General features: G+C 38.6%; 1 protein-coding gene and 1 non-coding gene across 4 annotated transcripts in view; one reads left to right on the forward strand and one right to left on the reverse strand.

The window, feature by feature from the left end:
* Nucleotides 1-27,328, forward strand: part of ZNF609 (zinc finger protein 609) — a 204,561-nt gene that overhangs the window by 36,757 nt on the left and 140,476 nt on the right. The window lies entirely within an intron of this gene.
* Nucleotides 23,223-23,329, reverse strand: LOC118992701 (U6 spliceosomal RNA). The gene has a single exon (XR_005067702.1). It is a non-coding gene; the product is annotated as a U6 spliceosomal RNA (small nuclear RNA).

Consider the following 27,328-nt stretch of genomic DNA (forward strand, 5'->3'; position numbering starts at 1 on the left):
CCTAGGAGAGCCGAAAGAAACACTTTCCAGGCTGAAGATGTAAAAAGTGGATGTAAGAGGTTGTCGAGGGGAGTTTGCAATCATTCTCTCCTTAATTTTCCTTTTTCTGGATTTCCACTGCCTTGGTGACATTGGAGCCTTTGTGAAGTGGGGGTAAAAAAAAGTTATACTTTAGCTTTCAGACTCTGGAGGTGTTTTTAAATCCTAAGTGTCTCTCTTGTTGGAAGTACTCTGTAGAGAAGTGTTTTCAGGTGAGAAGGTAATAGCTGAGGTAAGAGCAGATTACCTCATTTACCTTCTCATAAAGCAATGATCCCTGGACCAGCATCACCATCAGCAATGCCTGGGAACTTGTTAGAAATTCAGTACCCATCCCAGGCCACCAAATCAGAAACTCTAGGGGTGAGGCCTAGCAGCCTGTGTTTGAACATTAGCTCTCCCACTGACCATGATGCGCACTAAAGTTTGAGGCCCACTATTATAGATTACTCTTCCCTTCTTTTAATTTAAATTTTATTTATTGATTTGAGAGAGATTTGTTGCTCCACTTATTTATGCATTCATTGGTTGATTCTTGTATGTGCCCTCAATAAATGTTAGCTGTTGCTGATATTATATTGTAATGTTATTAGCTACGAGGTACAAGCTCATTATGAAATTAAGGAGAAGGGATATCCTTAGAGACTTAGAAAGGTTAAGCCCACGAAGGTTTTGGAAAATAATGAGTTTATGATAGCTAATATTCTCACTCCTACTGATTTCCAGGAAGGTTTAAGGAGTGATTGATTCAGAGCCTTTGAAGTCATTGAGGTTTGGGGTTGTATTATTTGGTTGACTTGTTAGTTTGGAAGGGATTGTTGGACTTCTTTTGGTACAGGGCTGATCTCAGGTTGAAGATTCATGGCTTTATGAGTATTTTAGGTTAGAAACTTTTTTTTTCTTTTCCTCTTTTAATCCTTGACAGGTATAGACTTTAGCCTTTTGAAGGGATTAGAATTCCTGCAGATAGTATGGTCAGGAGAAGAATGAAGATTGAGAGGGAGTATTTTGCTATGTATAGCGGGTATCCACGGTGTTTGTGTATATATTTTTTAAAGATTTTATTTATTTATTTATCTTTAGAGGAAAAGGAGAGAGGGAGAGAAACATCAATGTATGGTTGCCTTTCATGCGTCCCCTGCTGGGAGTTGGCCTGCAGGGAACTGGCCTGCAACCCAGGCATGTGCCCTGACTGGGAATTGATCCGCGATCCTCTGGTTCGCAGGCCTGTGCTCAATCCACTGAGCTACGCCAGCCAGGGTGTTTGTGTGTATTATACATGGGATTGCTATACCTGTGGTATATAATCATTATACCTATGTATAATGTGCATGCTTATTTTTCCCTCAAAGATATGGGCAAAAAGTACGCATTATACATGGCAAAATATGGTACTTCTTTTTGTGAATTTATCACTAGCTGCAGGAAATAAAAACACAATTCTTAGATTTTTTTGGAGGTGGTCAGCTTTCAACTTGAAATGTTCATTGAAAGAGTATAATTTAATCATATGCCTGAAAAAATACTATAATTGCTTTTTAAATTTGAAACCACTGCATTCCAGCCCTGGTGGCAAACACTACTGATGGATTACGTTTGGGTGAGCCAGACCTGGCCATTAAATTCTTTCTTGGCCTGTTTTAATTAGTTTATTTATTTTTAAGGTTTTATTTATTTACTTTTGAGAAAGGGGGGAAGGGAGGGAGAAAGAGGAGAGTAACATCAGTGTGCAGTAGATATATCAATTGGTGCCTCTTGCACTCTCTGAAGAGGGAACCTAACCCACAGCTCAGGCATGTGCCCTGACTGGGAATAGAACTGGCAACCTTTTCATTCTCATGCTGATGCTCAGTCCACTGAGCCACACTGGCCAGGGCACTAGCCTCTTAAAAAAATTGAGGTATAATTGATACAACATTAGTTTCTGGTATACAATACAATGGTTTGATATTTGTATATAGTAAAATGATCACCTCAGTAAGTCTAGTTAATACTTGTCACCATAAATAGTTACAATTTTTTTCTTGTGATGAGAACTTTCAAGATCCACTCTCCTAGCTACTTTAAAATATGCAGTACAATATTATCCACTATAGTTACAATGCTGTATATTATATCCTGCTGACTTACTCATTGTATAACTGGAAATTTGTACCTTTTGACCCCCTTCACCCAGTTTGCCCATCCTCCACTCCTGACCTCAAGCTACCACCAATCTCTTCTCTATATCCATGAGCTTTGTTTGTTTTAGATTCCACACATATATGAGACGTACAATATTTATCTTTTTCTCTCTGACTTATTTTACTTAGTATAATGCCTTCAAGGATCATCTATGTTGTTGCAAATGGCAAGATTCCATTCTTTTTTATGGTTGAGTAGTATTCCATTGTGTGTTCATACCTCATTTTCTTCATTCATCCATAAGTAGACATTTAGGTTGTTTCCATATCTTGGTTATTGTGAATAATGCTGTCATAAACATATGTAATTTTGAATTAGTGTTTTTATATTTTCACATAAATACCCTAAAGTGTTGCTGGATCATTATATTAGTTTTGTCTTTAAGTTTTTGAGAAACCTTCATACTGTTTGCTATAGTGGCTACACCAATTTTCAATCCCACCAGCAGCACACAAGGGTTTCCTTTTTCTTTTTTATCCTCACCCAAGGATATGTTTATTGATTTGAGAAAGAGAGGAATGGAGTGAGGGTTGGAGCCGGGGAGAGGAAGGGAGGGGAGGGAGAGAGAGAAACACTGAAACACCGATGTGAAAGAGCAACATCCATCAGTTGCCTCTTGTACATACCCTACGGGCATAGAACCTGCAACCTAGGTATGGCCCTGACCAGGGATTGAACTCACAACCTTTTGTTGTACAGGGCATGCTGCAACCAACTGAGCCACCAGACCAGGGCAAGGGTTTTCTTTTCTTTTACATTCTTACCAACAATTGTTAATTCTTGTTTTTTTTTTGATAATATCCATTCTAACAGGTGTGAGGTAACATCTCACTGTGGTTTTGATTTGCTTTTCCCTAATGGCTAGTATGTTGAGCTGCTTTTCATTTATGTGTTGGTCCCCTATATGTCTTCTCTTGGCCTGTTTTTGTTTAGTCATGGGTTCTCTTTATTAGGAAAAGTTTTTTATGAACTGGTACACAGCTTAGAGTTGATATTTCCTATTATTGTGTTTCTTCAGAAGTTAAGTACTTAGCTCTGCACTGAATCAAACCTTAGTGAAAGGTACAGAAAGTATTGAAAAGAGATGTGCCGTGTCATCACACTCACACCAACCAAAGTGGCATGAGGTTAGAGAAATCAGCATTCAGGCTGAAGAGTCGCTTGGTGCTCAGGCTTCTCAACTGGAGGTGCATATCAGAATCACTTAAACTTCAGCAGGTGCTTTTAAATTCCTCTTGTTTAAAATCCACTACCGTGTGGAAAGGAATTTAGCTTTGCTAAACAGCCTCTGGGAACCCCTGTTACTCCCTTGGCCAGGGGAACTCCAAAAGTTGTCCTAGCTTTTTGCCATTTTTTAAAAGATTTTATTTATTTATTCTTAGAGGGGAAGGGAAGGAGAGAAGGAGAGAAATATCAATGTATGGTTGCCTCTCGTGAGTCCCCTGCTGGGAACCAGCCCGCAACCCAGGCATGTGCCCTGACTGGGAATCAAACCTCGATCGTGTGGTTTGCAGGCCCGCCTCAATCCACTGAGCTACACCAGCCAGGGCTTGCCATTTTTAAATAGAGCTATACGCAGAACTTTAGATATCATGTGATCCTCAAGTATTTTACAGAATGTGCAAGATTCTTTTTCAACTCTCCTTTTTCATTGCCCAATCATGTTGGGATCAGTCATTTAGGAATATAACTATAATAAATCTGACTTCTTATTATCCTCTTAATTAGAAGAATTATTTAATCCTGATAGTTACAGCCTTTAAAATAGACGTCCATATTAGTATTACTAATTAAACTTTTAATTAGTGGTCCAGCATTTTTAAGGGAAATGTGAGCAAAATTCTTATGAGTAAATACATTTGCCAATATAGGCAAGTTGTTACATTTTTCTATGTAAATTAGAAGGGAGTTGAAGACAGATTTAGATCATCTAAATTTACTCCTAATTTCTTTTCTCATTGACTTATAAATATATTTTTGAGTTTATGTTGGGCAATAGGTATTCTTAATTTTCTGGAAATCTGTGGTACACTAAAATAAAATAAGGCAGCTATCCAATAAAGACCTTATTCCTGAGTCTGCTTCTAAACATATTCAAATTAAGAAGAAGGAGCATCATCACTTCACAGAAATAGAAGTTCCCTGTTTAAGTTCTTTGCTTTTTTTTGTATAAACGCATACTATTTCTTTAAAGTCAAGAGGAGAAATAAACGTTTTTTAATATGAAGTATTTCCCTGCTGGGACTTTAAGTCTCATACCTAAGGAATAGTAAGAAATTCGGATGCTAGTTATTATCAGAAATGAATGAACACATACTTGAATATGCTGCAAACTTCTAGTCAAAAAGTAGAATATTGGCCCTGGCCAGGGCAGCACAGTTGGTTAGTGCATCATCCCAATAGACCAAGATTGCTGGTTCCATTGCTGGTTCCACCCCTGGTCAGGATACATAGAGGATACTGACGAACGCAGAAGCAAGTGGAGCAACAAACTAATGTCTCTGTTTCTCTCCCCATTCCTCTCTCTAAAATCAATAAATTAAAAATGGACCGTTGTATTTTGGCCAAAATTATATAACCTTAAATTCTCATAATAAAGTTTAAAATATTGTTTTTATTGCCGGTACTATATAAATCTACACTTTCAATGGATATTTTTAGGTTTTGGAGTATTTCAGATACATATTCCACTGAATGGGAGAAAAAAATGGCAAATGGGGAAAGAATCATATAAAGTAACTCCATATTTATATATACCATATTAGACTAGATCTCAGTTTCCATCAGTATGCAGATTCCTAAACATCTGGTAGAGTGTCTGTTTTAGATAAAATATGCCGTAAGGCATTTTTCATTTTGATTATACATATGTGCTTGGATTGAGACCGGGGGGACTTGAAATTTAAAAAGCTGGCTGCTTATTACAATTTCAGAAAGAGGTTGAGAAATGAAAAAAATGAAATTCTTTCGTTTTTGTTTGCCTCTGGTACTTCTGTTGTTTCCCATTTCTTACATCAGATTCTAAAGTTAAAGTCAAGGTATATTGTAAAGCGCTTGGTCAGAAAGTACCCTTCAGAATTACTTAGGATGATGCCATGTTGGAGATTGACCTACTGGCTTCATAAATTCAACACATTTGTTTTCTTCAGCACTGAAGCAAACCATTATTTCTTCAGTTGAGGTCTCGTGTAAAAAAAGCTGGCTTCTGTTTAAGGACTGTATTGATGCAACATGTGTATTTGTAAATACTAGAATTATCTTAATCCTGGTGAAATGCACATACCATGAGAGGCACATGGGAATGGAAACCAGATAAGTGAACAAGCCAGGTCAAGTCTCCATTCTGTGTCTCCCTCCGTGGCTTATACAAAACGTGTAGAATAATTGAGGTCTAAATCATTCAAATTGTTCTTTTCTTCTTTCTTTCTTCTTTTTTGCCAGCTACATATAGTTAATGTGATTGTGTTAAATATACATATCCAGTTATCTGTTTGCTGTACAAACAAAGGTATTTTTAACAGTAGAGGAAATCTTGGGGTCCAGATTCTCTCTGTAGTAGAAATTTACAAGTCCATGGATTCAGTCCATCTTAATATAATGTTTATTCCTTTGCAACGTTTACTTTTAAATTCTAACTTTCACATTCGCTCACAATACCCACAAATTCCTTCTCTTTAGGTTCCCTTGGTCTCCGAAGAAATAAGGTCGTTTCTGTATGGTAGCCCCAGGTCTTACCCTTGAGTTAAATGAGAAGTATCCTGACAGCAAACAGAAGCACAGAGATAATCTAGTGTTACAGCATAAATAGCCCTCAACCTAGTCTCTCTCTTAGGTTCAGTACCTTTTATAATTTCTTTGACCTACTTTTCACTTTCTATCCTTTTCTCTGACTTTCAGCAAGAATCTAAACCAGTGCTTTTCAGTCAGTGTGCCACAAGAATTTTTAAAAACATGCAATACCTAGCTCTGGTCGGGCTGCTCAGTTGGTTGGCACATTGTCCCATATACCAAAAAGCTGTGGGTTCAGTTCCCAGTCAGAGCACGTACCTAGGTTTCAGGTTCCACCTCTGGTTGGAACAAGTTGCAATACAGGAGGCAACTAACTGATTGATGTCCCTCCCTCTTTCCTTTCTTTTTCATTTATTTATTTTAAGAGTGAGAAGAAGGGAAGGAAAAAGACAAGGAGAGAAACATCAGTCGGTTTTCTCCTATGCGCTCAACCAGGGATGTGCCCTGACCAGGAATCACACCAGTGGCCTCTCGGTTTGCAGGAGTACGCCCAACCAACTGAGCCATACAGATTAGGGGGATATGTTTCTCTTTCACATCAGTGTTTCTTTCTCTCTCTCTGTTTCTCTTTCACATTGATCTTTCTCTTTCTCCCCAACTCCCTTTCTCCCTCCCTTTCTCTCTCTAAAAGACAAAAATAAATGAAAAAGAAATATGCAATACCTGACTCTTTAGTCAGGGGCCACTTACCTCTTTTTCCTAAGAGATGGGGCCACTTACCTCTTTTTCCTTAGGTTCTCAAATTAAAAAATAATAAATAAATAAACAGCTAACACAACCATAGCTATCCGGTGTGAATGAATCAAAATTACTCCCTTTTATTTTGTCAGATCAGCAAAAGATACATTTTTTTGGTATGCTGCAGAATTTTAGTAATTCGTTTATATGTGCCACGAGAGGAAATGGGTTAAAAATTGCTGATCTAAACCATGTTTTTTAAAGACCCTATTGTTGTTTTAGCCCTGCTGGCATGATGCAGTGGATTGAATGCCGGCCTGTGAATCAGAGGGCTGCAGGTTCGATTCCCAGTCAGGGCACAAGCCTGGGTTGTGGGCCAGGTTCCCCAGTTTGGGGTGCATGAGAGGCAACCCACATTTTGATGTTTCTGTCCCTCTCTTTCTCCCTCTCTTCCCCTCTGTCTAAAAATAAATAAATAAAATCTTTTTAAAAATCCTATTGTTGTTTTAATTATTTTTTTGTTATTTCTGGGACTCACTTCTACATTTATCAGTCCTTTAACCAGATGGGATTATATTTAGTCTTGCGATTTAGTGAGGACTTTTGTCCTCTTCCCCAGTTGAAAATAAGTACCCAGGAAAAAGTAATCCTTTTTATATGTTCTACCAGGGACATTTGTTGCAAACTGGGCATAGCACTGGTTGTATCAAGAAAACGACTGTACTATTTAACAGTGAGGTTTTACCCATTTCGAAATTCCTATTAGCTACTACTTAGAGATAACATTGCTGTGAATAGTATACCTTATTTGAAGACTTGGTGCCAGTGTTATACTTTTAGCTCTTCTGTCCAAGAGCTAGTGGCAGCTCTTGGACTGAACATTGCAATTGCCCAATAGCACAGGTGGCCAACACAAGGCCCACGGGCTGAATCCGGCCCAGCACCTTATTTCTACCCAGCCGCATCACCAAGCTCCTTGCTCCTAATTAGGGAGTAGTTACATTTGTATAGTCCTAAAATTACATTCGGCCCTTTGAAGGCAACTGCAAGGCTGATGTAGCCCCCGGCGAAAATGAGTTTGACACCCCTGCCCTGTAGGATAGGAGAGGCAGAAATTTTCATTTGAAAAGCTAAATAAAAATGATTCTGGGTGTAGGCCAATACAGTGTCACTGAGCAAGAAGAAAAGTTACAGTTTGTCTTTCCCTGGGAGGCAGTTTGGCTAGGGAAACACTCCCAGAAATGGAAATTCTAAGCTTACTAATTTGTGGAGCTCTGGGTTTTCACCTGCCAGCCTTTGTGAAATGTAGCTTCTTTTCAAAATAGGGGAAAAGATGGGATAGGGCAAATTAAAGGCTTAAAGTAAGACCACTTCCCAACCCTCTAATCACCCTCTTGGAATTAAGCAGGTAGGTGACTTCAAATGTCACACACATAGGGTAACATTGTTTAGAAGTCAAGTTAGGTTATTACTGTTCCTAACCTCTGTTGAATTAGTGACCTGAAGTGACACTCGGAGCAGAGTCTGGGAAGATAGTTGGAAAATTATGTGTATCCCAGTCACATTTTCATATCTGACTAAAATTTTCACGTTTCCATTTCTTTTTATTCCCTAGTCACATTTCATCCTCCATTTCATATTGAGTAACCAGAGGCAGGAGAAAAAGAGCCAGGCAACCCCCACTGTAATTCTTCCCATTCCCTTGCCCCCGTCATGCTTGGGTGCTGGTGAAAGCTTGTTCAAATGAACTGGGAGCAGTGGGGAATGGGTCTTGGATATAAACTTGGATGGTTTATTTTTATTTCTAACAAAAGCACACAAGATGCAGCACTTTCTCTACCTCCTATTTACTTGCTGTTGGCAAGAAGAAGAGCAAGAAACTGGTTTAGCATCCTGTGGGTGTGTTTTGGCCAGAAATTTAAGATTAGTGAAATTATGGAGTTGATAGCAAGAAATGATATCTTTGGTCTAAGTAGTACCTCCCTAAAAACAAACTTTTTAAAAGAAACTTAGATTTCAGTATGGATTATTCAATTAGTAAAAATTATCTTTTCTCAAATGTTCTTGTATTGATCTTATCCTGGGACTGGTTCCTTATCCTTGCATTTATTCTGCTTATATGTTGCTGTATCTTTCAGAACCATTTCCAAAGTTCATCTTGCAGGCTACTGAATAATAAATCCAATGAGGCATACGGTCTGGTAAGAGAGACAGAATGGAATCAAGTAATCCCATGCATATCAGTGTCATCGTAAGAAATGTCCAAACCTGTAGAAAATTTTTATGAGTTTATTTGAGCAAAACTGATGATAATTGCGAGGAAGCAAAATCTCAATGGATTGAGAAAATATTCCAGAGAATGGCAGTTTGACACCTTATTTTGTACATTACAATCAAAGGAGGGTGTGTAAGGAGGGCTGCATGAAATTCATTGGCGATAGATTAGGGAGGCAGGAGAAAGTAGAGTGGATCAAAGCAAATCTCATCTCTTAGATTATATAAAAATAAGTGAAGAGACAATTACTTTTTTTGTATTGGTGGGTACAGGATAGTTAACAGTTAATATTAACAGCATATGAAGATGGTCTGCAGCAGAACAAGGTAACAATGTGGGGTATGTAAAAAGGGGGTTGCTCTGATGTGCAAAAAGCAGTAATAGACAGGCTCAGTTGAGATAAAGATTGACATTTGTTGAGAAGGATACTGGCCTACCCCTGGCCTGGGGCCTCAGTTGGTTGGAGCAGTATCTCATACACCAAAAGGTTGTGGGTTCAATTCCTGGTCAGGGGGCATACCTAAGTTGCAGGTTCAGTCCCCAGGTATGGGAGGCAACAAATCAATTTCTCTCTCTCTCAAATCAATAAATATATCCTAAAGTGAGAATTTTAAAAGGAAAGAAAAATACCAGTTAGAAACAAGACTACCTGCCATGACTTACTTTTAGTTTAGAAAGTTTAATTTCAGACCAACCTATGTGGTTACTTTCGGTCTCTGAGTTTGTGAGGCTGCCATGCAGGCCTCCCCTGAGCTGGTCAGGGTTAGAATGTGGCCCCTTTTTTGTTCACATCAGGATGGGGGTCAGAAAAAATACCCATGAAGAAGTTTGAGTAAATATCTGAAGGATAAATAGTAGTTAATTTGAAGGACTTAAATGAATTAAATGAAATATCTCTTAAGGTCTGGGGGGTCATGAGAGAGAACTGGAAATCTAAAAATGTAGGAGTTTCCAATGTGAACAAATAAAGAGTAATTGATGCCACAGAAGCGAGTGCACTTCACTGGGGAAAATACGTCTTTTGAATGATATGAAAAGAAGGGGCCCAGGATTGATTCCGGAGGAATACCAAGACCAAGACGGTAGCCAACTTAGATGGCATGTTAGGAAGCTCTTCCCTGTGCAGTGGAGAGCATACAAAACTACAAGTGGGAACACATGTCCCCCCAAAAAACATTTTAAAATTATCTAAAAGGGATTAAAGAGCTTGCTTGGTTCTAAGGTTAGATTTGGTTTACTATACTGAGTCATGCTTTAAGGAAAGAAAAGGTTATTTTCCCATGTTACCTATGAGCAATGAAAGTGATCTCTGCTTTTTATTTCAACCACTTCCTGTGGTTTTTCTCCTTTTCACTGTCCCAAGACATTCTCAACTTCCATAATGGAATTAAAGTGAAAGCATAGACTTTGATTAGACTGGTGTTTGAATCTCAGCACTGCATTTTCATTGATCACCTACATTTCTGAAACTCATTTTCCTTCAATTTGGGATGGATTAAAAGTACACTGTAAATTCACAGTGTATGGTGGTCTAGTAGTTGTAGGCCAGCAACAAAGGTTCATTCTGTTTCTTTTCTTTGCAGCTTCTCCTTTTTTCGAGGTAGGTGAGTTGTTTCATCTGTGATTGTTGAGGCGTTCTGTGTCCCACCTCCTCATGGCATTGTGCAGCAACAGCTTTTCTGCTAGAGCAAAAGAGTTTTATGTTTTAGTAGTAGAAGTCTCTTCTGGGGAGGAAGTACAAGGAGTATTTCTGGGTTGTTATAATCCAGGGTTTCTCAACAAACAGCACCATTGGTGTTGGAGCTAGGTAATTCTTTGTGGTGGGGGCAGTCCTGTGTACTGTAGGATGTTTAGTATCATCCTTACCTTCACCCATTAGGTGCCAGTAGAATGGTCCCCAAGTTAAGACATCCAGAAATGTCTCCAGACATTACCACATGTCCCCAAAAGGGCAAATCTCTGTTTAAGAACTGTTTGCTAGGGGGAAAAAAAAACAACTTTTTTTTATATGGATGGTACTTACACAGCTGTGTATGAAAGCATACAAAATGCAGTATGAAAATGCAATGAGTTATACATATATGATATATGCAGTTTTCTGTCGTGAATGTTATGTTTCCACAAAAAAGGTTTTTTTAATCTTTACCCAAGGATATGTTTATGGATTTTAGGGAGGGAGAGAGGCACATTGATCACATTGCCTCCCACACGTACTCCAACCAGGGACTGAACCCATATCCTAGACATGTACCCTGACCAGGAATTGAACCCACAGCCTTTTGGTGTACTGGATGACGCTCCAACAAACTGAGCCGCTTGGCCAGAGCTCCACAAAAAATTTAAAAAACAATTTTTTTTCACCTAACCCATTAGAGAACCAGGCTCTAATCTGTAACTATGTCTAAGTATGTCTAGGTTTTCATTCTTCTCAGTCCCTACAAGGTATGGTGGAATTAAGGGAAGGAAGGAGACCTAGGTAGATTGGAAAGGCAGCAAAAAATAGTCTGAAAACCTGGCTTCCACATGTCTCTTTTCAACTTCTAGCCAATAGGGTGTAGAATTCAACTTAGAAGAATTTCTATTACAAAATTTCAGAAATAAACTCTGCACTACATGACAGTTTAATTATCAGCGAAACAGGTGTCTTCCTCCCTATTCTCTCTGTTACACTGTGACAGCAAAGGAGAGAATTACCTGATTTCAACCCCATTCTTGGTAGTCATCAAAGTAACTTCTGAAAGTGCTTTTACCTTAACATAAAGTCTTTCAGTCCTTCTCTACTTTGTATGGGCAGGTAGAATGTCCTTTCGTGTTGGATGACATTGCCTGCTCCTGAGAATACAGTCTCTAGAAAAGTCCTTGAGTAGGAAGCAGGAGATTAAGTAACCCACCGCAGTGTCTTGAGAGGAGTCCAAGTAAAGATCCCATTTTGAAGTTTGAAAGATCCTATAAAGAGAGGGCAGGCCTCGGGCCAAGCAGCCTTTGAGGTGGTAACCAGCTCGTAAACAAGAACTGGCATGTGCCAACAGTGCCTCTCATTCTGGCTCAAGAGTTGGCTGAGAGGAGAAATGTGTGGAAGACTCTGTAAGTGGAAGGATTGTTGTTGGCTTTGGGTGTAGTGTGGCTGGAAGTGGAGCAGGAAGGGAGCTTGGACCTGGGGCCCAGGTGCTGAGAGGAAGGTTTTTGCTCCCCCCGCTTCTATTCCCCACCCCCACCCAGTCTTTCTCTTATTTTGTTTTTGTTTTTGTTTTCCTTTTCCTCCCTTCAAGGTGCAGGAAATAGTTGGATATGTAGTGTTTTACAACTCTTGTAGGGCAGCGTATTACTATTCTGATCTGCCAAGACAAAGGCAAAGGGATTTAACTAGGTGGAATCAAGGCCCATAACTTTTATGAAAGTGCCCTAAGCAAGGTCCCCTCAGTTTATTTGGAAGTGTTTAAGTTTTACTATAATCCCATCAACGCCAACATAGTTTTTTAAGTATAGGTAGACAGCCAGGTGGCTAAACCAAGAAGACCAGTAAGACTTGAAATTGGCATCAGAGTGAGCCATCTGAGGACAAAAGGAGAGCACTGGTATGGAAAGAGGTGCAACTGGCTCTGAACCCCGTCCTCTCATTATTCTGTGCTGGCCCCAGCAGCTGCCAAAGCTTGCTCAACAGAGTTGTGGGAAGGGGATTATTTCTTAATGCCCGCATGGGAGTACCAAACTTCAGCTGTGTTATCTAGGTTCTGAGCTGCTGGCACTTGCTGAGGCATCTGGTGACTCTAGACAAAAGCCTGTTTTGTCAGAGAAAAGATTGGGGCAAAGTACAACCATTGTTATCTCTGATGCCCTCAGAGCAAACTGTCTACTTGGCAAATGGAAATGTCTTGACCTTGTGAATTACACAACTGGTTTACTTGGTCTTATGTTTTTTGAGATTATTGTCTACTAATGAAGTTTCAGCATTCAGGTGTTTAAACCTACTATTAATGCTTTTTAAAAACTGTTTTAAATATCATAGAAGTGCCCTGGCTGGTGTGGCTCAGTGGATTGAGTGCTGGCCTGCAAACCAAAGGGTTGCTGGTTCCATTCCCAGTCAGGGCACATGCCTGGGTTGCCAGCCAGGTCCCTGGTGGGGGACACAACAGAGGCAACTATACATTAATGTTTCTCTCCCTCTCTTTTCTCCTTCCCTTCTCCTCTCTCTAAAAGTAAATAAATAAATAAATCTTTAAAAATATCATAAAAGTAATAAGTGCTTTATTGTGAAGAATTTGGAAAATGTAAATAGGTAAAAAACAATAGAAAAATCATATTCTACCATATTCATTTTCTTAACAGAAAAAATTCTGTAATGTTGTGAAACTGGGTAAGATTATTGGTTCAGGACTGGCTTGGTCATGATCATGAATCTCAACCCTGTTCCCTTAAACATCTTTAATTTTTCCATTTGAGAATTGACCTGGTCTGGCCCTGCTTGTCTAGATTTTACTACATTTGATGAAATCTCACCCTGGAGTATGAAACTCTATCTTCTATATTTATGTTTTTGTAACTTGTCTTAAGCCAAGTTTTTTTTTTAAATAAAATTTTTATTTATTTTCAGACAGAAAGGAAGAATGGGAGAAGGAGAGGGAGAGAAACATCAATGTGTAGTTGCCTCTCACACACTCCCTATGGGGGGGATGTGACCTGCAACCCAGGCATGTGCCCTGACAGGGAATCGAACCAGTGATCCTTTGGTTCTCAGGTCAACACTCAATCCACTTAGCCACACCAACCAGGGCTTAAGCCAAGTTTTTATCTTCATCTGTGATTATCTTTAGAAGTCTGGGTGTTTATTTGTTTTTAAAATTAGTGGTGATGAATAAATATGGGGGGGTGGTTTTATTACTTTTTAAAGGCTGAGTGTTGACCTGCTTTAATATTTTTGGAAAGAGATTTATCTGTGGTGTCAATTAACATAACATTTTGCTTTCACTGAAAGTCTTAGAAGATTTCTTGTAGAAGAAAAAAAGGGCTGTCTTTCATGGCATCCTGAGACAGACTGAGCCACGGGGACTTTTTCTTTTCCCTTAGAGTAATGTTTTAGTTAAGGCAACTGCACAGAAACAAATATCTTTTTTCAATGTAATTTTCTACTGGGTTTATATTGACCAGTCTGGAACTTCGGCTTATTAGATAGTTAGATTTTCATTTAACACTTAGAGGTTTGTAATAAAGAAAATAGAAATCTTGGCCTACTAGAGAAATGTATTTTGGACTTATTTATTGTTCCTCCCTGATGTTAAAAATTGTTAGGGACTACAAGAGACTGGTGTCTGAAAGCACTCTGGTATTGGCAATGTCAGGGGTAGCTATTCCCCAAAGAAACCTTCATTAACACTGTAAACTCTTATAGTCTTTTGACAGGAAAGAAGTGGGGGGAGATGCTAGCTGGGTATGTTTTAATTTATATTCTCTGGAAGTATGCATTCTATACTGAGGGATTATTTTGTAGATTATCTTTGCATTTAACATGGACTCTCCATATAATAGGGGAGGAGTAGTTTCCAGTCACAATAATTACTCTAGCAGTTCTGAGACTAATCGGAACTGTTGTCAGCACTATGGTTTGAAGATATCAAATCAAGATTGACTACTTAATAGTAGGATTTGACTAAGAGACTGACTTAAGAATTTAAGTAAGTCTGGGAAAATCTTTCATGTGATTAACTTAAGTTTTCTATGAATGGAAGGTTGAGAAATGATGTCTGGTAGCCTAAGTTGTGGGTAGAATTTCTGCTTTTTGCTTGTTTATAAGATACCTTTACTGTTCTGTCTTCTTTTATTTATTGTCAAAAAGTAGAAAACAATCTGTTTCCAGATCTCGTGAAGCAGTGGTACTGAGTGGGAGAATTTGGGGGGAAGAAGTGAGCTAACCAGGTTATACATGAGGATTTTTTTTACCTCATACAAGTTTTTAACAATTAAGACACTCACATTTCCCTTTTTAAGTGTATAATTCAGTGGTTTTATAGTATATTTACAAAATTGTGCTACCATCACTATTATTTAATTCCAGAATATTTTCATCACCCCCAAAAGAAGCCTGTAGACTCATTAGTATTCTCTTTCTCTCTCTCTCTCTCTCTCTCTCTCTCACACACACACACACGCACACACACACACCACTTCCTGGTCGGCCAACACTTGTTATTGTCCATTTTTTTGATAATAATCATCCTGGTGAATATAAAAGGGATATCTCATTGTGACTTTGATTTTCATTTCCTTAATGACTAATGATTCTGAGCGTCTTTTCATGTGCTTATTGGCCACTTATATTTCTTCTTTGGAGACATATCTATTTAAATTCTTTGCCTATGTTTTAATTGGGTTGCCTTTTTATTGTTAAGTAGTAGTTGTAAGAGTGTACATGCTGATATTTTCTCCCATTTGTATGGATTATCTTTTCACTTTCTTGATAGTGTCAATTTGAAGCACAATAGTTTTAAATTTTGAAGACTAATTTATTTTTTCTTGGTTGCTGTGCTTTTGGTGTCATATCTAAAAAAAATTGCCTAATCCAAGGTCAGGAAGATTCACATCTATGCTTTCTTCTAAGAATTTCATGGTTTTAGCCCTTAACATTTAGTTCTTTGATCACCTTTGAGTTAATTTTTGTACATAGTGTGAGATAGGGATCCATTTATTCTTTTACTTACAGATAGATACCCAGTTTTCCCAGCAGCACTTGTTGAAAGACTGTTTTTTCACCATTGGATTGTCTTGACATCCTTGTAGAAAATCGATTGGCTATATATAAATAGACAGGTTTTTGTCTGGCCTCTCAGTTATGTTTCACTGATCTACATGTCTGTCCTTATGACAGTATTATTGTCTTGATTTTTATAGCTTTGTGACAAATGTCAAAATCAGGAACTGTGAGTTTTCCAACATTGTTTGTCTTTTCAAGATGAGTTTGGCTATTCTGAGTCTCTTGAATTTCCATGTGAATTTTTGGATTGGCTTGTCAGTTTCTCAAAAAAAACCTAGCTAGGATTTTGGTAGAGATTGTTGAATCTATTACACAATTTGGAGAGTATTGCAGTTATTTTATTTTATTTTATTTTATTTTATTTTATTTTATTTTATTTTTAGAGAGAGGGGAAGGGAAGGAGAAAGAGTGGGAGAGAAACGTCAATGTGTGGTTGCCTCTCATGTGTCCCCTACTGGAGACCTGGCCTGCAACCCAGGCATGTGCCCTAACTGGGAATTGAACCTGCAACCCTTTGCCTCACAGGCCTGTGCTTGATCCACTGAGCTATACCAGCCAGGGCAAGAGTATTGCAGTTTTAATAGTTTTAAGTTTTTCAATTCATGTATGTACATGGGTTCTCTTTCCATTTATATGTCTTTATGATGTAATTTTGTCTATAACAAAATTATGATTTACTTCTAAAACCCATCTCCTACATGCTTTCTCACTTTTAGTGGGAATTTTTTCATTTGCCCAAACTAGAAACTTCTGAGTCATTCTTGGCACCTTTTCCTCACTGCTCACATTTAATGTATCACAAAGGCCCTTTGAGAGACTGTTTCCTAAATTATCCCTTGTTACCTCTCCCCTTCTTTATACTTGTTCAGACACTCATCATTACTTACTAGGACCAAACTCTACTTTCACCCCCTTTCTTTCCTACTTGATACATTAATTGTCATTCAGGATCCAGCTTACATGTCATCCAGCTTACATGTCACTTCCCCTTTATTGCATATTCTTTTATTTTTTCAAAGAATTTATTTATTTTTAGAGAAAGGGAGGGAGAGAAACATCAACGTGTGCTTGCCTCTCACGCATGCCATGACCTGGCCCACAACCCAGGCATATATGGCCTGCCTGGGAATCGAACTGGTGACCGTTTTGGTTTGCAGGCTGGTGCTCAATCTACTGAGCCACACCAGCCAGGGCTCTTCATTGCATATTCTTGTTATCCAACTCCTCAGACTTCCAAGTGAAATTAAATATCTTTCTACAGTCATGTGCAACTTAATGACGGGGGATATGTTGGGAGAAGTACATTGTAGGCAATTTTGCCATTGTGCAAACATCACAGACTATACTTTCTCAAACCTAGATAGTATAGCCTGTTATACACCCAGGCTGTTTGTATAGCCTAGCTCCTAGGCTATAAGCCTGTACATCATGTTAATGTATAAAACTGCATGAGATTAAATCAAGCACAGGAGAAAATGATGAAATCATGAGACACAGTAAACACAAGTTCTAAAGCTGCTGCTGGCATAACACAGCATACTTTAAAGCAAAAATTTTTTTATAAGTAGAAAGATTCCACTCTAAACTAATGACATAAAGTATACTATCATCGCCCTGGCTGGTGTAGCTCAGTGGATTGAGCGCGGGCCTGTGAAGCAAAGGGTTGCTGGTTCGATTCCCAGTCAGGGCACATGCCTGGGTTACAGGCCAAGTCCCCAGTATAAGTATATTATCGTATATACATAAACTAATAACAGTTGTTATTATCAGTACCGACTGTTATGCTATACATAATTGTATGTGCATATTTTCATAGTAAGTTTGTTACATCAGCATCACCACAAATAGATAAGTAATGTGCTACACTACCATTTTATGACGACTCTAACCATTAGCAATAGAAAATTTTCAGCTCTATTATAATCTTATGAGACCACTGTTGTATATGCAGTCTGTCATCAAGCGAAACATCATTCTGCAGCATTTGTATTAGTGTTATGAAAGTGTTGAATATTGTATAGTTATTAATAGTGTAAGTTTTAGAATCATACAGACTTGAGTTAGAATCCTAGCTCTTAATAGCTGTATGACCTTAAACATAAAGGTAATAACCACTTCATGGAGCAGAAGTGAAGATTAAGTGCAATTATGCAGGTAATTATTATAGTAATATGGCCACAATGTATTGAATATTTATTATTGGTTAAGCACTGAGCTAAGTGTAATACTTGGCCCATATTGCTCTTTTAAAACAGCTCAGTGCCAGATAGCAGACATTCGGTAAAGTAAAGCTAATTATTTTGTTGTTGTTGTCATCTGGACTGACCATCTTAATGGCAAGAACTATGCCTTATCTTTGTGATTGACAGGACAGTAGTTCATCAATAAACAGTTGCTGAGTTTGAATTTATTTAGTGTGATTTGAGACATGCTAGGAGTTCTTCAAGATAGCACTCCCTGCTAACTTGACTTCAGTTCCTTTGGGATTTGAAGGGTTTGAGTTTTCTATTCAAGCACACATACCCCTGGAGAGAGATAACCATTTGTGCTATTATCAACAACTACCCCATGGGAATTAATTGTTTACCACCTGCTTTCGAATCTGAGAAAGACCTTGCAAGGTGAGACTGAGCTAGAAAAAGAAGGGAGAGGGAGTACAGTCTCACGGGGAACAAAATTGCTATTTCTCATTTGCCTCAGAATTACTTTTTTTAACATTTCTAATGGACATACACTACCTAGTACATATGGTCAACATTTGGTAGTCTTGGCTCTGTTGTTGCTCCATAAGGTTAGATTGTATAAAATTGAGTCATTTCTGTTACTTGAAAGTCTGAATTAGTTGGGTTATTTAGTATGTTGTGGTATAATGGGCATGATTGCAGACTCATTCCTTGTATAGGCAGTTAATAAATATATATATTGAGTCTGAGAGAGTATTTTAGACCTGGTCCCGAATTTTGGCCAGCTGTCTTATAAATGAATGTCAGCTACTACTGCTCTGTGAACTGCTGAGAGGATTGTTGAACACAAGATGAGATGCTAAACCGGAAAGCACCGAAAAGGCTTCACAAATGCAAAGTGGATTATTCCAGATTTTAATACATGACTGTGGAAAGCTCACTTAACTTCCTGGGCCTCAGTTTTCTTATCTCTGAAAAAATTATTTCCAAGGCCCTGTCAGTTCTGAAATTCTGAGAGACTTTATTCTATTGCTCCTTCTTACTGGTGTCTCTTGCTTCAACCCAGTCTCAACACACCAGCCATAGTTACTGTTTTAGAACTTGTCAAATCGCTATTATTCCCTTCCTCAGAACCCACCATTGGCCCTTCATTTCATTCAGAGAGTAAGCCATTAAATGATTGGTCTATAAGTTCCTACATGATCTGTACTTCTCCCTGCCATACTTCTGTGGCCTCATCGCTTAGTTTTTCCCTCTCTCAGTCCTCTCCAGCCTTACTGGACTCTGCTGTTCCTTGATCATCTCAGCCATGCTCCCCTTCCTTTAGGGATTACATAGTGAAGATTCCAGCTTCTAGCCTTCTCTTTTTATAGACAGCATCATCAGCTCTCTCATCTCCAAGTTTTTACTCAGAATCACCCTATTTTGAATTTGCAACTGCCTCTGTACTCTTTCCCCCCACTCCTTTACCCTGTCCCATAATAATAATAATAATAATAATAATAATAATAATAATTTTTAAGATTTTATTTATTTATCTTAGAGGGGAAGGGAAGGGGAGAGAGAGAGAGAGAGAGAGAGAGAGAGAAAGAAATATCAATGTATAGTTGCCTCTCATTCATCCCCTGCCGGTAACCGGGAACCGGCCTGCAACCCAGGCATGTGCCCCAACTGGGAACCAAACCATGATCGTGCGGTTCGCAGGCCCACGCTCAATCCACTGAGCTACACCAGCCAGGGCTATTATTATTATTATTATTATTGAGTTGAGAGAGAGAGGAAGAGGGAGAGAGAAAGAAACATCAATCCATTGCTCCACTCATTCATGTATTCACTGACCAACTCCCACATGTGCCCCAACCAGGGGATGAACCCACAACTCTGAGGCATTGGTACAATGCTCCAATCAACTGAGCTCTACCTGGCCAGGGCCCCATTTTTTTCCAAAATACTAATCTTCTGATTTACTAAGTATGTGCTTAATTATTATGTTTATAATTTATTGTCTGACTCTATCTGCTAGAATGTAAGCTCTACCACGGAAAAGGTTTTCTGGTTTGTTTTGGTTTGTTCACCCTTGTTTTCCAAGCACCTTTAATAGTACCTGGGCCATTAAATATTTGTTAAACATATGGATGGGCAGTCTGGTGAATACTAATCTCATTTTTAGCTGATATGAGCCACAGTTGACTCATTTATGAAGTGCTGGTTTTGATCTGTATCATTTATGTTAGAGGTTTTCCTCAGGTACCTGGTAGTCATTGGTTATCTGCTCATGCCCTTTCCTATGCCTGGAGCACCCTAGTCCAGAGATTCTCTATTTGACCCTTTTCAGAAAATAAATCTCTAGTCTCTAGTTGGCGGTGGAGGGGCATCTGAATGAGTAAAGCAATTAAGGATATAATTGCTTCTTAAACATTTTTCAATCAGTCTTATTAAAACTGAATCCTCCGTCTCCTCACCTTGAGTTATCTGGTGTTACCAGTTCCTGAACTCTTGCCAGGAGTGGGTGGGGGGAGATTCTGTGGTGTTGATTGGTGTGTATAGTTGGAAGTTTTCCCTTTTGCAGGTGTAGTGTTCAGCATTCTTATGTTTGCTTAGTCTGTTACCATTCTTTCATTTGCTTTCTAGATTACAAAATGTTTCTGTTGTCTCCTCCTCTTCCCTTCCTTGTAGGTTTAAGCCCTTTAAAAAATCCTGTATTATGGTTTTAGTGTGGTTTTTTTCTATTTTATTTATCACAGCTATTTTGCTGTCCTTTGTCTTTTATTTTTGTTTTGTTTTAAATTGACATTTTTATTGAGATAATTGTAGAATCACATGCAGTTGTAAGAAATATACAGACCTCTTGTACACTTTAACCCAGTTTCCCTGAATGGTAACATTTGGCAAAACTATAGTATAACATCACAACCAGGATAGCAACATTGATACAATCCACTAATATCATTCAGATTTGCCCAGTTTTGTGTGTGTGCACACTCTTGCAAGTGTGTGTGTGTGTGTGTGTGTGTGTGTGTGTGTATGGCGTTCTTTACAATCTTATTGCATGTGTATTCACCACCACTATCAAGATTCTGAACTGTTCCATTACCACAGGGGTCCCTGTTATTGTCCTTTTGTACTAAAGCCACCTCCCTGTCTGTGTAACACCCTTTTCCCCATGAATTCCAGGCAATCACTAATCTACAATTTTGCTGTATCAATAATGTTACCTACGAAATCATAAGTATGTAAGTAACCTTTTGGAATTGGCTTTCTTCAGTCAGAAAGTCCATATGGCTTTTTCTGTACAATAAAAGACACATTTTTCATTTTCACCAATAACTTTATTGATTCGGATATTTTGAGTATGTCAGCCATCTACCGCTTGTTGGCTTGTAGTGGGTAGAGGCAGGCGGTGCTGCTAGACATCTTCCAGTGTATAAGACAGCCCCACAGCAAAGGATTATTTGGCTAAAATGTCAATAGTACCAAAACTTCACAAACCACTTTTGATATGTTTGATCAGTCACAGCACCTTCTCCATATACTGCACAAATCGGTTTTTTTTGCATTTCAGTTGTGTTTTGCCTTTCTTGAATTAATAAGGCATAATATGCCTGAAATTGCTTATTTTCTTCCATCTTCAATATTAAAATGGCTGCAAAAAATTCACCAATTTTGATACGTTTTTTAATGTATGCTAATATGACAGCTGTTACAATACAATCTAACAAAATTGTTTCAAATGAAGTTAAAGATAACTGAGCACTACTAGAGCCATAGTACAGAAAAATACTAAATGAACTCTTTAGCCAGCCCAATAGTTCATTCCTTTTTATTGCTGAGTTTTAATGGCATGGGTGTGTGTTTGCCACAGTTTGTTAGACCAGTCACACTTGAGCTGTTTTCAGTTTTGGACTATTATAAAAATAAATTGCTGTGAACATTCATATACAGGTTTTATGCAAACACAAGTTTTCATTTCTCTGGGATAAATGCCCAAGAGTACAATTGCTGGGTGTATGGTAATTCTGTGTTGAGTGTTTTAAGAAACTGCCAAGTAATTTTCCAGAGTGGCTGTACCATTTTACATACCAGCAGTGCATGAGAATCCATTTTCTTTGCATCCTTGCCAGTATTTAGTGTTATCACTATTTCTATTTTAGCCATTCTGATAGGTGTATAGTGATATCTCATAGTGGTTTTAATTTTATTTCCCTAATGACTAACATTGTTGAAGATCTTTTCATGTACTTGTTTGTCATCTGTGTACCTCCTTCAGTGAAAAGTCTCAGAATGTCTTTTGCCTGTTTTCCAATGTTTGTTTACTGTTGTTTTTGGAGTTCTTTATATAATCTAGATCCAGTCCCTTTCGAGATATGTGGTTGCATGTATGTTTTACACTTAAGCCAGGGATTCTTTTTTTCCCCCCTGAGGGGCCAGTTTTGAGTGAAATTGTACAGAAGGTATGAAGTTTAGGTTGAGGCTCATTTTTTAAAAAATATTTTATTTATTTATCTTTAGAGGGGAAGGAAAGGAGAGAAGGAGAGAAATACCAATGTACGGTTGCCTCTCGTGAGTCCCCTGCTGGGAACTGGCCTGCAACCCAGGCATGTGCCCCGACCGGGAATCGAACCGCGATCGTGTGGTTCTCAGGCCCGCACTCAATCCACTGAGCCACACCAGCCATGAGGCTCATTTTTTATGTGTGTGCCTATGGATGTCCCAATTGCTCCAGCATCATTTGTTGAAAGGGCCTTCCTTCATTGAATTGCTTTGCACCTTGGTCTGAATCATTTGAGCACACATGTATATATCTGTATCTGGGTTCTCTGCTCTGTTCTGTCAATCCATGTGTCTGTCTCTCTGCCAGTAAGTACAGTGTCTTGATTACTGCAGCTATTTAATAAGACTTAATATGGGGTAGTGTGATTCTTCCCATTTTATTTTTCTTTATTAAGCTTGTGTTAGTTATTGTTAGGGCATTGCCTTTCCATATAAATTTTAGAATTAGCTTATCTGTATCTACAAAAAAATCTTGCTAGAATTTTGATGACTATGCACTACAGAGAAAATTCCCATCTTTTTTTTTTTTCAAGTTTACTTATGTGTTTTTAGTCTTTGTTTTTTATTCTGGACTGTAAAGCAAGCTCTTTTGTAATTAAAGTATAGTTGACATACAATATTGGTTTCAGGTGTACAACACAGCGACTTGACATTTACATAATCTACAAAGTCAAGTCATTTACATGACATCACCATGAAAAATCCAGTATCCATCTGTCACCTTACTAAGTTATGTGATACTGTTAACTATATTCCCTATGTTGTACTGTACATTCCCCAAAATATGGAACGCTTCATGAATTTGCATGTCATCCTTGTCTGAGGGCCATGCTAATCTTCTTTGTATCATTCCACTTTTAGTATATGTGCTGCTGAAGTGAGTACAGTTGTTTTAGTCTTACAGAACTTCATATTTAATGAAATCAGTTGATTTTTTTAATCACTCCTGAATTTCATGTCTAATTTAAAAAGAACTTCCTCACCCCCAAATTATAAAGATGTTAACCTATATTTTTTACTCTAAATATTTTGGTTGTAAGTTTGGTTTTTAAGAGCCATTTGGTATTGCCCTGGCTGGTGTAGCTCAGTGGATTGAGCACGGGCCTGCGAACCACACGATCGCGGTTCGATTCCCAGTTAGGGCACATGCCTGGGTTGCAGGCCAGTTCCCAGCAGGGGACTCACAAGAGGCAACCATACATTGATGTTTCTCTCCTTTTCTCATTCCTTTCCTCTCTAAAGATAAATAAAATCTTTAAAAAGAAATAAAAGAACCATTTGGTATTTATTTTGATGTACTATAGAAACCTCATTTTTTTAAAAAAAATCCAGTTGGAGAGTCATTGTCCTCTCGTCATTTTGTAAATATTCTTCAAAGTTTTTTGCTGATTTGAGATGTCATCTTTATCATAACCTAAATTGTTATATATATTTGGATCTGTTGCTAGTCTTACATGTCCAGTTATCTGTTATATCATATCATACTTTTTCTTTTAAATCCTTACCTGAGGATATGTTCATTGACTTTAGAGAGAGGAAAAGGTAGAGAGGAGAGAGGGAGAAGAGAAAGGGAGAAATATCCACATGAGAAACATCAATCAGTTGCCTTCCACATGCACCCCAATGGGAATCGCACCAGCAACATGAGTATGTGGGATGATGCTCCAGCCAACTGAGCCACCTGGCCAGGGCATCATATCATACTTTCAATGAGCTGTTGTGGGTCTATGAGGTAGAATGTTTAGGAAGAGGCATAGGATCATATAAGTAAGTGAAGAGCTTACCTCGCAGGTTAGAGTAGTTGAATGCTAGCTCCACCATCTACCAGTTAGATGACTTACCACAAATTACTTATATTCTGTGGGCCTCAGTATTGTCTGTAAAATGAGTATTACGATATTATAATATTATAATGTTATTGTGAGAATTAAATGCATTAATATATGGAAAGCTTTTTTAATGCTTTGTATAATAACATAGTATGTGCCACACAGGAGTTAGGCTGTTGTAAAAGGCAAAGTTGTCCTCATATTTCTCTTTGTAGTCTAGCTTTAAAATGTTTCAGTAGGCGGCCCTGGCTGGTGTAGCTTGGTGGATTGAGTGCGGGCTTGTGAACCAAACAATCACTGTTCGATTCCCAGTCACGGCACATGCCTGGGTTGCAGGCCAGTTCCCAACAGGGGACTCATGAGAGGCAACCATACATTGATATTTCTCTCCTTCTCTCCTTCCCTTCCCCTCTAAAGATAAATAAATAAAATCTAAAAAAAAAATGTTTCAGTAGGCCCTGGCCAGGTAGCTCAGTTAGTTAGAGAGTCATCCCGATACACCAAGGTTGTAGGTTCTATCCTCAGTGAGAGCACATGCAAGAATCAACCAATGAATGTGTAAAATAAGTGGAAAAACAAATTGATGTCTGTCTGCCTGCCTCTCTGTCTCTCTCTCTCTAGTCAATAAATAAAAATTTTTAAAATATTTTGTTTATTTTTTATGTTATTTTGAGACAGAGGGGAAGGGAGGGAGAAAGAGAAGGAGAGAAACATCAGTGTGCAGTTGCTTCCCACACGCCCTCTACTGGGAACCTGACCCACAACCCAGGCACTTGCCTTGACTGGGAATTGAACTGGTGACCTTTGGTTTGCAGGCCAGTGTTTAATCCACTGTGATCCACACCAGCCAGGGCAATAAATATTTTTTTAATGTTTTGTTATATTCTTCTCAAAATCCAATTCAACTATTGATTGGAATTACATTGATTTTATGAATTTAATTTGAGGGAGAAATGGCCTTTATAATAATGTAATAAGTTATTGCACTATTCTTACATAACATTGGCTTACCACCTAAAAACATGGTATAAAGATGTGGTATATCTATATGTCTTCTTTTACTCAAGTCTAGGGTTTTGTGTCAGTTCCAGATTTAATAGGTCCAGGTACTGTTTTCTATTCTTATCCAGTCTAAAATGCAGAAGGAGGCGACTTCCACCAAGATGGAGGCGTAGGTAGAAACACTGCGCCTTATCCCACAACCAAGTCTGAATACAACAAAGGTTTAGTAAACAAAGACACACCCAAGGAACAGAAAATTGAATTATACGGAAGTCCGACAACAACAAACCATTCAACTGGACCGGTAAGAGGGGCGGAGCCAGCAGCGGAGCAGGGTCAGGCAGGAAGGATCCCCCGACCTCAGGTGCCCAGGTAGCTGGGGTAGCATCGGGTGGACCCAGTAAGGGCATAGGGTGGTGGGCTGACTGCAGTCACACATTTGCACGCAGATAAACCAGCAAAAGAGTTAGCGATGAGACAGACTGCGCAGGACCCAGCAGCAGAAAGCAGCAGAAGAGACCGCCATTGCCCCTCTTGGACCCCGCCCCCACATACAGCATGTCACAACCCAGCAACTGAGTTGCCCCGCCCTGGTCAACACCTAGGGCTCAGCTCCTCATACATAAACAGGCGCAAACAGGCCAAAATATGGCTCAAGAACTCAAAGCCCCAGAGCTGATAACTCTAAGCGACAGAGAAATAGAGAACCTCTCAGATGCACAGTTCAAAATACTGGTGATCAGGATGCTCACAGAACTGGTTGATTTTAGTCACAAATTAGAGGAACATATGAAGGCTAAACTAATTGAAATGAAGGGAAATGCACAGGAAACCAATAGTGATGGAAAGGAAACTGGGACTCAAATCAAGGGAGTGGACCAGAAGGAAGAAAGAAACAACCAAACAGAAAAATGTGAAGTAACAAGAATTCAAAAAAACAAGGAGAGGCTTAGGAACTTCCAGGACATCTTTAAACGTTCCAACATCCGAATTATAGGGGTATCAGAAGGGGAAAAGAAACAGCCACAAGTGGAAAACTATTTGAACAAATAATAAAGGAGAACTTCCCCAGTCTGGCAAAGAAAATAGACTTCCAGGAAATCTAGGAAGCTCAGAGAGTCCCAAAGAAGGTGGACGCAAGAAGGAACACACCAAGGCACATCATAATTACATTACCCAAGATGAAAATGAAGGAAAAAATCCTAGAAGCAGCAAGAGATAAGGGGACAGTCACCTACAAAGGAGTTCCCATCAGACTGTCAGTGGATTTCTCAAAAGAGACCTTACAGGCAAGAAGGGGCTAGAAAGAAGTATTCCAAGTCATGAAATCCAAAGACCTACATCCAAGATTGCTTTATCCAGCAAAACTTTCATTTAGAATGGAAGGACAGATAAAGTGCTTCTCAGATAAGATCAAACTCAAGGAGTTCATCATCACTAAGCCCTTATTATATGAAATGTTAAAGGGACTTATCTAAGGAAAAGAAGATAAAAAATGTTGAATGAATATATTTAAATGAAACATGCCAATGTAGTGGTTCTTTTAATTTGGCCATTGGGATTTTCCTAAGGGAGTGACTCCCCGCCCCCAACTCCAGATCTCTGCTCTATAGTGAATGCCTGTATACTCAGTTTTTTCAGTCACTATCCTCTTTCCTCTCCTCCGTCTGTCTTGCCATCTGCCTATGAACTCTAGCTAAAATTCTTGTATTTTTAGATTGTTTATTTTTAAAGGAGAAACTACTTTTGGTTGTGTATAAAAGAGCTGCTGGAAACCCAGTCTCTAAACTGCATATATCAATTTACTGTTTCAAGAAAATAGTGAAAGATTCCAGTGAAGGCTGTAGGTAGAAGATTGATATACACATGCACTTAAATTATGCTTGTTTCTGTTTTTCTGATTCTTATTTTGACTAAGAAGTGTTGAACTAAAAGGTCATTAGATATGCCAGTCAAAACACAGCAATACATTTATACTGGTTTTCTGATTTTGGTACACGTCTGAAGTTTTTAATAACATTTTGGGAGTACAATAATACATATAAGCAAATAA

Source organism: Sturnira hondurensis, unplaced genomic scaffold (genome assembly GCF_014824575.4).
Source record: "Sturnira hondurensis isolate 20B ecotype Veracruz unplaced genomic scaffold, ASM1482457v3 Scaffold0008196, whole genome shotgun sequence".
Lineage (NCBI taxonomy): Eukaryota > Metazoa > Chordata > Mammalia > Chiroptera > Phyllostomidae > Sturnira > Sturnira hondurensis.